Genomic DNA, 12,854 nt, shown 5'->3' with positions numbered 1-12,854 from the left:
TAAGTATGTAACCCTAATATAGATATCGATGGCTCATCAGTCATAAGTAGATCTGATATGGTCAGCAGTTAACCATAAAGACCTAGTCAATTAAGCTGCTATGGTTAGCTATTAGCAATAAAGACGTATTTTGCTGACCTAACACTATGTCGAACTATGCACTGGTGAGCTCTCTATTTTTACTATAAAAGAAATCCATTATTCTTAGTAAGATCAGATACCAATTGTAGCTACATCGGGTGTGCATCGCTGTGTCCACCCAACTTATGTGTTGGTTGCGACAACTTTGAGTCACTGGTTTATGTGCTAGTGTCTATTTATATATGTATAAACAAACAAATAAAGATTAATTTAATTCAAGAAATACTAACGTCTTTCATTGAACAATTACTATTTAATCTCGATCAGCACAACGAGACGAGTACATATAGCCTTGCCCGTCCGTCCGTCCGTCTAGATTAACGGAAACTCCTCCTACACCTAGTCCTCCTTTAAATCATTAAAAAAATTGGCAACGATCAGAAAAATGAAACATCTCGTGTAATGTGTGAATCAAATAGAAGCGTGCGAAATAAGAGTCCTGTACAACACTATAAGAGCTAAACTTTGCCACCCACGGCTCGCACAGGTACCTGTGTTGTGTTATGCACAGTCTTATATTGCATCATAGACTTTTTGGTCTTGTTGTTTAAAACTTGTTCTTATTTATTACAATTTTACCGCCAAACTTCTTTCCCTAAACTAACAAGATTTTTTACGCTAATAAAAATTTTTTGTTTTCCTAATTGAATACAAGGGAGAATACATGACGATACATATAACACCAGAAGAAAACTTTTCCTATGTCAGCTTTGAAAGCAATGTGGCACTAAATAATTATCGGATGTTAATAAATCAAGTTGTCCAAACATTTAAGCCGGGGAAGTTCATAGTAACCATATTTGCAAATAAGGTATGTTGAGTTGAGTTGAATAATTAATTAATTACATTATTATTATAGTCTTCGTTGGCGTACGAAACCATGAAGGGATTGGAAATCAAATACTCGACGCAGTCACATTGGAAACAAACCGATATGCAGTGCTGTAATTTTCCATATTATAACCTTTTATTCGCACAATATTTGTATCGTAATAAAAACGCAATGTAATATGAATAATTGGTACATATTTATTTATTTATATATTTATTTACGTAAACTAACACAGCAGTTGACGAAAAAGCTTAAGCTAAAAAACAATTAACAATTAATTGAAGAAAGTATGCTTAACCTCATACACAACTAAACATCCCCGACTCGGTGGAGGTGTTTAATTTGCACAAGGTGCCAGCTATGCCCCGATTCACAACCAATGTGGTCAAAGATGAGTTGCAAGCAATGCGATGTCCAAAATATATTCAGAGGTTCGTTCTAGATTATTAAAAAGTATATCGCAAGGAGAAGTAACAGAAAAATGAAAGGAGATAAGGTGAGAAATGTAAGAACATAAGAACAAGTTTGTGAGACCGAGTAACGTGAACTTAAAAAATTGCTTCTGAACCTATTCAATCGCTGGTGAACATCATATTGAATAGTTTTAGATATTGAGGAACGAAAAGACACCTTTTGGGTTCTGCCAATAAGATACGATTTTACCCAAGCTAATAGTTTGGGGAAAAGGCCATAATGTTGAGTTTCGTAAGAAGCATAGAATGATCAACCGTATCAAAAGCCTTACTAAAGTCGTTATAAATAACCTCAGTTTGACACTACGCAAGCCATGGTGTAGAAGGGTGGTCAATTCTAAAGGTTGGTAAGCCATGCTGACAAGGACAAATAGTGGATCTGAATAGGTGTTAAAGGGCAGACGTAATAATTTTCTTAAACAGCTTAGCTATGGCGGAAAGTTTGGCAATGCCACGGTAGTTAGAAATATCTGATTTGTTAAAAAGCGGAATAATTAAAGACTCCTTCCAAACATCATGAAAGCTACAAGTCTCACTCGAAATAAAGAATAACCGAGATAAAGGCTTAGATAGGGAAATCGAACACAATATAAGGATGCAACTAAATATATTATCAGGCCCGGGTACAAAGAAAGACTTCATAGATGATAAGTTAGAGATAATACAGTCTTCAGTAATACTAGGAAAAAACATACAATTTAAATGTAGTTGAGAAGGGATAGGATGTGGGATGCGAAGTAGTAGAATAAGTCGACTGAAAGAATTTAGCAAACAGATCTGCAATATCTGAATCATTATTAGCAGTCTGGCCATTAAGTCTGAAGGTGGAAGGTAGTAAATAAGGGCGTCGTTTAGAATTAACGAAGTTGTAAAATCTCTTGGGGTTCTTATAGAATTCAACGCTACAGCGCACGATATAATTATTGTAGCATTTAGTATTTAAGGCATTAAGGTGTAATTTATTAACGTAGCACCAATCACAGAATGCATTGAGATCTGATTGAGATTTTGCTACACAATAATTTGCGTAGTCAAGTCGCGAACCAGTTTTTTTAAACCTTTAAAACTATCTCGATATAATTTTACGGAGATTAGACAGCCTACGTGTGAAACAGGCGCACTGGAGACGGTAGATACATTCACATAAGGAACGCATTTAGCAATGAGAGAATTAAGAGCACAGCACTCAAATAGAAATGACCAATCAAAAGAGGAAATAAGGTTTTTAAGAAGACTGAAATTTGTTTTACGAAAACAGCTACGACGAGAAACTGCGATGTTATTCAATGAATTAGTAACTGAATTGTAAGAATAATTATCTTCAATGCTAGGGTGATAAGGATCTTTTGGGTTCCAAATAGACTGTATTTGAGATACAAAACTAACAGTGGGATCCGAGACAAAACGGCGACCAACACGATCAAGCCTATAAGAAATAAAGTTATTAGAAAGAATTTCGTTATCCAAAACAGAGCAGTTGAGCCAAGTTTTAGAAAAAGCTAATAATCAGCCAAAAAGGATAGGCTATCACAGAACAGTTTCGAGAACTTGGAAAGAAGTCCTCTTACATTTTGATAATGAATGCAAAGACTAGACGTTAATCGCTTTTAAAGCAGAAGATAAATTAGGACGGTGGACAGGCAACGGACGGGAGCGCTTATTGGGTGCAAACTCGTGTACAACTACCGACAATCGGTACACACGGATGCTTCCAACCCCTAAGGCACAATAGTCCAGAGCGGACAACCGTGAGGATCGTCAATCCCATACCGACTCCTGCTGCAGCAAACCCAGCCCCCAGTAATTTTGCGGTCAACATTGGATAACGTGTAACAGGTGTTCAACGGCCGGAAGTATATGTTGATGTCTAGATTATATACAATAAGATAAGATTTAGACAATTATAATATGAACAAATGGAAATTTAGGTCAATATAAGTATGTAACCCTATTATAGATATCGATGGCTCATCAGTCATAAGTAGATCTGATATGGTCAGCAGTTAACCATAAAGACCTAGTTAATTAAGCTGCTATGGTTAGCTATTAGCAATAAAGACGTATTTTGCTGACCTAACACTATGTCGAACTATGCACTGGTGAGCTCTCTATTTTTACTATAAAAGAAATGCATTATTCTTAGTAAGATCAGATACCAATTGTAGCTACATCGGGCGTGCATCGCTGTGTCCACCCAATTTATGTGTTGGTTGCGACAACTTTGAGTCACTGGTTTATGTGCTAGTGCCTATTTATATATAAACAAATAAAGATTAATTTAATTCAAGATCCGTCCGTCCGTCTAGATTAACGGAAACTCCTCCTACACCTAGTCCTCCTTTAAATCATTAAAAAAATTGGCAACGATCAGAAAAATGAAACATCACGTGTAATGTGTAAATCAAATAAAAGCGTGCGAAATAAGAGTCCTGTACAACACTATAAGAGCTAAAGTTTGCCACCCACGGCTCGCACAGGTACCTGTGTTGTGTTATGCACAGTCTTATGTTGCATCATAGACTTTTTGGTCTTGTTGTTTAAAACTTGTTCTTATTTATTACAATTTTACCGCCAAACTTCTTCCCTAAACTAACAAGATTTTTTACGCTAATAAAAAATTTTTGTTTTCCTAATTGAATACAAGGGAGAATACATGACGATACATATAACACCACAAGAAAACTTTTCCTATGTCAGCTATAAAAGCAATGTGGCACTAAATACTTATCGGATGTTAATAAATCAAGTTGTCCAAACATTTAAGCCGGGGAAGTTCATAGCAACCATATTTGCAAATAAGGTATGTTGAGCACTAACTATTTTATTAAATAATTAATTATTTACATTATTATTATAGTCTTCGTTGGCGTACGAAACCATGAAGGGATTCGAAATCGAATACTCGACGCAGTCAACTAACACAGCAGTTGACGAAAAAGCTTAAGCTAAAAAACAAATAACAATTAATTGAAGAAAGTAAGCTTAGCCTCATACACAACTAAACATCCCCGACTCGGTGGAGGTGTTTAATTGCACAAGGTGCCAGCTATGCCCCGATTCACAGCCAATGTGGTCAGGGATGAGTTGCAAGCAATGCGATGCCCAAAATATATTCAGGTTCGTTCTAGATTATTAAAAAGTATATCGCAAAGAGAAGTAACAGAAAAATGAGAAGAGATAAGGTGAGAAATGTTGTTAAAAGATTGGCAAAGAACACGAAGGTTCGTGAAGAGAGTAGTTTGTGCGACATCTACTAAGGTGAATAGGAAAAAAGTTTCTGGTCCGACGTGAGGGAACACAAAAACATATATTTAGTAAACTAGTAGAAAGGACTTCACCGTTGACTAGTTTATGGAGAACGAGAATGCCAAATACGAGCCTACGGTTGTAAAGTGAAGGAAGATTAATAAGAACAAGTTTGTAAGACCGCGTAACGCGAACTTAAGAAATTGCTTCTGAACCGATTGAATACTACGCTGGTGAACATCATATTGAACAGTTTTAGATATTGAGGAACGAAAAGACACCTTTTGTGTTCTGCCAATAAGATACGATTTTACCCAAGCCAATAGTTTCGGGGAAAAGGCCATAATGTTGAGTTTCGTAAGAAGCATAGAATGATCAACCGTATCGAAAGCCTTACTAAAGTCGTTATAAATAACCTCAGTTTGACATTACGCATGCCATGGTGTAGAAGGGTAGTCAATTCTAAAGGTTGGTAAGCCATGCTGACAAGGACAAATAGTGGATCTGAATAGGTGTTAAAGGGAAGACGTAATAATTTTCTTAAACAGCTTAGCTATGGCGGAAAGTTTGGCAATGCCACGGTAGTTAGAAATATCTGATTTGTTAAAAAGCGGAATAATTAAAGACTCCTTCCAAACATCATGAAAGCTACAAGTCTCACTCGAAATAAAGAATAACCTAGATAAAGGCTTAGATAGGGAAATCGAACACAATATAAGGATGCAGCTAAATATATTATCAGGCCCGGGTACAAAGAAAGAATTCATAGATGATAAGTTAGAGATAATACAGTCTTCAGTAATACTAGGAAAAAACATACAATTTAAATGTAGTTGAGAAGGGATAGGATGTGGGGTCCGAAGTAGTAGAATAAGTCGACTGAAAGAATTTAGCAAACAGATCTGCAATATCTGAATCATTATTAGCAGTCTGGTCATTAAGTCTGAAGGTGGAGGGTAGTACATTAGAGCGTCTTTTGGAATTAACAAAGTTATAAAATCTTTTGGGGTTCTTATAAAATTCAACCTTACAGCGAACGATATAATTATTGTAGCATTAAGTGTTTAAAACACAAAATTGAGATTTGGCTATACAGTAATTTGCATAGTCGAGACGCGAACCAGTTTTTTTAAATCTTTTAAAATATCTCGATTTAATGTTACGGAGATTAGAGAGCCTACGTGTGAAACAGACTGGCGCGCTGGAGACGGTAGAGACATTGACATAAGGAACGCATTTATTAATTAGAGAATTAAGAGCAGAGTAGAAAAACTTCACTGCAGGATCAATATCGCAGCACTCAAGTAGAAATGACCAATCAAAAGAGAAAATAAGGCTATTAAGAAGATTGAAATTTGTTTTACGAAAACAACTACGACGAGAAACTGAGATGTTATTCAATGAATTAGTAACTGAATTGTAAGAACAGGTGTTCAACGGCCGGTGTTGGTGTCTAGATTATATAAAATAAGATAAGATTAAGACGATTATAATACGAACAAATGGAAATTTAGGTCAATATAAGTATGTAACCCTATTATAGATATCGATGGCTCATCAGTCATAAGTAGATCTGATATGGTCAGCAGTTAACCATAAAGACCTAGTTAATTAAGCTGCTATGGTTAGCTATTAGCAATAAAGACGTATTTTGCGGACCTAACACTATGTCGAACTATGCACTGGTGAGCTCTCTATTTTTACTATAAAAGAAATCCATTATTCTTAGTAAGATCAGATACCAATTGTAGCTACATCGGGTGTGCATCGCTGTGTCCACCCAATTTACATATGTGTTGGTTGCGAAAACTTTGAGTCACTGGTTTATGTGCTAGTGTCTATTTATATATGTATAAACAAACAAATAAAGATTAATTTAATTCAAGATCCGTCCGTCCGTCTAGATTAACGGAAACTCCTCCTACACCTAGTCCTCCTTTAAATCATTAAAAAAATTGGCAACGATCAGAAAAATGAAACATCACGTGTAATGTGTAAATCAAATAAAAGCGTGCGAAATAAGAGTCCTGTACAACACTATAAGAGCTAAAGTTTGCCACCCACGGCTCGCACAGGTACCTGTGTTGTGTTATGCACAGTCTTATGTTGCATCATAGACTTTTTGGTCTTGTTGTTTAAAACTTGTTCTTATTTATTACAATTTTACCGCCAAACTTCTTCCCTAAACTAACAAGATTTTTTAGGCTAATAAAAAATTTTTGTTTTCCTAATTGAATACAAGGGAGAATACATGACGATACATATAACACCACAAGAAAACTTTTCCTATGTCAGCTATAAAAGCAATGTGGCACTAAATACTTATCGGATGTTAATAAATCAAGTTGTCCAAACATTTAAGCCGGGGAAGTTCATAGCAACCATATTTGCAAATAAGGTATGTTGAGCACTAACTATTTTATTAAATAATTAATTATTTACATTATTATTATAGTCTTCGTTGGCGTACGAAACCATGAAGGGATTCGAAATCGAATACTCGACGCAGTCAACTAACACAGCAGTTGACGAAAAAGCTTAAGCTAAAAAACAAATAACAATTAATTGAAGAAAGTAAGCTTAGCCTCATACACAACTAAACATCCCCGACTCGGTGGAGGTGTTTAATTGCACAAGGTGCCAGCTATGCCCCGATTCACAGCCAATGTGGTCAGGGATGAGTTGCAAGCAATGCGATGCCCAAAATATATTCAGGTTCGTTCTAGATTATTAAAAAGTATATCGCAAAGAGAAGTAACAGAAAAATGAGAAGAGATAAGGTGAGAAATGTTGTTAAAAGATTGGCAAAGAACACGAAGGTTCGTGAAGAGAGTAGTTTGTGAGACATCTACTAAGGTGAATAGGAAAAAAGTTTCTGGTCCGACGTGAGGGAACACAAAAACATATATTTAGTAAACTAGTAGAAAGGACTTCACCGTTGACTAGTTTATGGAGAACGAGAATGCCAAATACGAGCCTACGGTTGTAAAGTGAAGGAAGATTAATAAGAACAAGTTTGTAAGACCGCGTAACGCGAACTTAAGAAATTGCTTCTGAACCGATTGAATACTACGCTGGTGAACATCATATTGAACAGTTTTAGATATTGAAGAACGAAAGGACACCTTTTGTGTTCTGCCAATAAGATACGATTTTACCCAAGCCAATAGTTTCGGGGAAAAGGCCATAATGTTGAGTTTCGTAAGAAGCATAGAATGATCAACCGTATCAAAAGCCTTACTAAAGTCGTTATAAATAACCTCAGTTTGACACTACGCAAGCCATGGTGTAGAAGGGTGGTCAATTCTAAAGGTTGGTAAGCCATGCTGACAAGGACAAATAGTGGATCTGAATAGGTGTTAAAGGGCAGACGTAATAATTTTCTTAAACAGCTTAGCTATGGCGGAAAGTTTGGCAATGCCACGGTAGTTAGAAATATCTGATTTGTTAAAAAGCGGAATAATTAAAGACTCCTTCCAAACATCATGAAAGCTACAAGTCTCACTCGAAATAAAGAATAACCGAGATAAAGGCTTAGATAGGGAAATCGAACACAATATAAGGATGCAACTAAATATATTATCAGGCCCGGGTACAAAGAAAGACTTCATAGATGATAAGTTAGAGATAATACAGTCTTCAGTAATACTAGGAAAAAACATACAATTTAAATGTAGTTGAGAAGGGATAGGATGTGGAATGCGAAGTAGTAGAATAAGTCGACTGAAAGAATTTAGCAAACAGATCTGCAATATCTGAATCATTATTAGCAGTCTGGCCATTAAGTCTGAAGGTGGAAGGTAGTAAATAAGGGCGTCGTTTAGAATTAACGAAGTTGTAAAATCTCTTGGGGTTCTTATAGAATTCAACGCTACAGCGCACGATATAATTATTGTAGCATTGAGTATTTAAGGCATTAAGGTGTAATTTATTAACGTAGCACCAATCAAAGAATGCATTGAGATCTGATTGAGATTTTGCTACACAATAATTTGCGTAGTCAAGTCGCGAACCAGTTTTTTTAAACCTTTAAAACTATCTCGATATAATTTTACGGAGATTAGACAGCCTACGTGTGAAACAGGCGCACTGGAGACGGTAGATACATTCACATAAGGAACGCATTTAGCAATGAGAGAATTAAGAGCACAGCACTCAAATAGAAATGACCAATCAAAAGAGGAAATAAGGTTTTTAAGAAGACTGAAATTTGTTTTACGAAAACAGCTACGACGAGAAACTGCGATGTTATTCAATGAATTAGTAACTGAATTGTAAGAATAATTATCTTCAATGCTAGGGTGATAAGGATCTTTTGGGTTCCAAATAGACTGTATTTGAGATACAAAACTAACAGTGGGATCCGAGACAAAACGGCGACCAACACGATCAAGCCTATAAGAAATAAAGTTATTAGAAAGAATTTCGTTATCCAAAACAGAGCAGTTGAGCCAAGTTTTAGAAAAAGCTAATAATCAGCCAAAAAGGATAGGCTATCACAGAACAGTTTCGAGAACTTGGAAAGAAGTCCTCTTACATTTTGATAATGAATGCAAAGACTAGACGTTATTCGCTTTTAAAGCAGAAGATAAATTAGGAAGGTGGACAGGCAACGGACGGGAGCGCTTATTGGGTGCAAACTCGTGTACAACTACCGACAATCGGTACACACGGATGCTTCCAACCCCCAAGGCACAATAGTCCAGAGCGGACAACCGTGAGGATCGTCAATCCCATACCGACTCCTGCTGCAGCAAACCCAGCCCCCAGTAATTTTGCGGTCAACATTGGATAACGTGTAACAGGTGTTCAACGGCCGGAAGTATATGTTGATGTCTAGATTATATACAATAAGATAAGATTTAGACAATTATAATATGAACAAATGGAAATTTAGGTCAATATAAGTATGTAACCCTATTATAGATATCGATGGCTCATCAGTCATAAGTAGATCTGATATGGTCAGCAGTTAACCATAAAGACCTAGTTAATTAAGCTGCTATGGTTAGCTATTAGCAATAAAGACGTATTTTGCTGACCTAACACTATGTCGAACTATGCACTGGTGAGCTCTCTATTTTTACTATAAAAGAAATGCATTATTCTTAGTAAGATCAGATACCAATTGTAGCTACATCGGGCGTGCATCGCTGTGTCCACCCAATTTATGTGTTGGTTGCGACAACTTTGAGTCACTGGTTTATGTGCTAGTGCCATTTATATATAAACAAATAAAGATTAATTTAATTCAAGATCCGTCCGTCCGTCTAGATTAACGGAAACTCCTCCTACACCTAGTCCTCCTTTAAATCATTAAAAAAATTGGCAACGATCAGAAAAATGAAACATCACGTGTAATGTGTAAATCAAATAAAAGCGTGCGAAATAAGAGTCCTGTACAACACTATAAGAGCTAAAGTTTGCCACCCACGGCTCGCACAGGTACCTGTGTTGTGTTATGCACAGTCTTATGTTGCATCATAGACTTTTTGGTCTTGTTGTTTAAAACTTGTTCTTATTTATTACAATTTTACCGCCAAACTTCTTCCCTAAACTAACAAGATTTTTTACGCTAATAAAAAATTTTTGTTTTCCTAATTGAATACAAGGGAGAATACATGACGATACATATAACACCACAAGAAAACTTTTCCTATGTCAGCTATAAAAGCAATGTGGCACTAAATACTTATCGGATGTTAATAAATCAAGTTGTCCAAACATTTAAGCCGGGGAAGTTCATAGCAACCATATTTGCAAATAAGGTATGTTGAGCACTAACTATTTTATTAAATAATTAATTATTTACATTATTATTATAGTCTTCGTTGGCGTACGAAACCATGAAGGGATTCGAAATCGAATACTCGACGCAGTCAACTAACACAGCAGTTGACGAAAAAGCTTAAGCTAAAAAACAAATAACAATTAATTGAAGAAAGTAAGCTTAGCCTCATACACAACTAAACATCCCCGACTCGGTGGAGGTGTTTAATTGCACAAGGTGCCAGCTATGCCCCGATTCACAGCCAATGTGGTCAGGGATGAGTTGCAAGCAATGCGATGCCCAAAATATATTCAGGTTCGTTCTAGATTATTAAAAAGTATATCGCAAAGAGAAGTAACAGAAAAATGAGAAGAGATAAGGTGAGAAATGTTGTTAAAAGATTGGCAAAGAACACGAAGGTTCGTGAAGAGAGTAGTTTGTGAGACATCTACTAAGGTGAATAGGAAAAAAGTTTCTGGTCCGACGTGAGGGAACACAAAAACATATATTTAGTAAACTAGTAGAAAGGACTTCACCGTTGACTAGTTTATGGAGAACGAGAATGCCAAATACGAGCCTACGGTTGTAAAGTGAAGGAAGATTAATAAGAACAAGTTTGTAAGACCGCGTAACGCGAACTTAAGAAATTGCTTCTAAACCGATTGAATACTACGCTGGTGAACATCATATTGAACAGTTTTAGATATTGAAGAACGAAAGGACACCTTTTGTGTTCTGCCAATAAGATACGATTTTACCCAAGCCAATAGTTTCGGGGAAAAGGCCATAATGTTGAGTTTCGTAAGAAGCATAGAATGATCAACCGTATCGAAAGCCTTACTAAAGTCGTTATAAATAACCTCAGTTTGACACTACGCAAGCCATGGTGTAGAAGGGTGGTCAATTCTAAAGGTTGGTAAGCCATGCTGACAAGGACAAATAGTGGATCTGAATAGGTGTTAAAGGGCAGACGTAATAATTTTCTTAAACAGCTTAGCTATGGCGGAAAGTTTGGCAATGCCACGGTAGTTAGAAATATCTGATTTGTTAAAAAGCGGAATAATTAAAGACTCCTTCCAAACATCATGAAAGCTACAAGTCTCACTCGAAATAAAGAATAACCGAGATAAAGGCTTAGATAGGGAAATCGAACACAATATAAGGATGCAACTAAATATATTATCAGGCCCGGGTACAAAGAAAGACTTCATAGATGATAAGTTAGAGATAATACAGTCTTCAGTAATACTAGGAAAAAACATACAATTTAAATGTAGTTGAGAAGGGATAGGATGTGGAATGCGAAGTAGTAGAATAAGTCGACTGAAAGAATTTAGCAAACAGATCTGCAATATCTGAATCATTATTAGCAGTCTGGCCATTAAGTCTGAAGGTGGAAGGTAGTAAATAAGGGCGTCGTTTAGAATTAACGAAGTTGTAAAATCTCTTGGGGTTCTTATAGAATTCAACGCTACAGCGCACGATATAATTATTGTAGCATTGAGTATTTAAGGCATTAAGGTGTAATTTATTAACGTAGCACCAATCAAAGAATGCATTGAGATCTGATTGAGATTTTGCTACACAATAATTTGCGTAGTCAAGTCGCGAACCAGTTTTTTTAAACCTTTAAAACTATCTCGATATAATTTTACGGAGATTAGACAGCCTACGTGTGAAACAGGCGCACTGGAGACGGTAGATACATTCACATAAGGAACGCATTTAGCAATGAGAGAATTAAGAGCACAGCACTCAAATAGAAATGACCAATCAAAAGAGGAAATAAGGTTTTTAAGAAGACTGAAATTTGTTTTACGAAAACAGCTACGACGAGAAACTGCGATGTTATTCAATGAATTAGTAACTGAATTGTAAGAATAATTATCTTCAATGCTAGGGTGATAAGGATCTTTTGGGTTCCAAATAGACTGTATTTGAGATACAAAACTAACAGTGGGATCCGAGACAAAACGGCGACCAACACGATCAAGCCTATAAGAAATAAAGTTATTAGAAAGAATTTCGTTATCCAAAACAGAGCAGTTGAGCCAAGTTTTAGAAAAAGCTAATAATCAGCCAAAAAGGATAGGCTATCACAGAACAGTTTCGAGAACTTGGAAAGAAGTCCTCTTACATTTTGATAATGAATGCAAAGACTAGACGTTATTCGCTTTTAAAGCAGAAGATAAATTAGGAAGGTGGACAGGCAACGGACGGGAGCGCTTATTGGGTGCAAACTCGTGTACAACTACCGACAATCGGTACACACGGATGCTTCCAACCCCCAAGGCACAATAGTCCAGAGCGGACAACCGTGAGGATCGTCAATCCCATACCGACTCCTGCTGCAGCAAACCCAGCCCCCAGTAATTTTGCGGTCAACATTGGA

This window comes from Drosophila willistoni, unplaced genomic scaffold, assembly GCF_018902025.1.
Source record: "Drosophila willistoni isolate 14030-0811.24 unplaced genomic scaffold, UCI_dwil_1.1 Seg485, whole genome shotgun sequence".
NCBI lineage: Eukaryota > Metazoa > Arthropoda > Insecta > Diptera > Drosophilidae > Drosophila > Drosophila willistoni.
The sequence above is the reverse complement of the archived record's forward strand: the minus strand, read 5'-3'. Positions refer to the sequence as shown.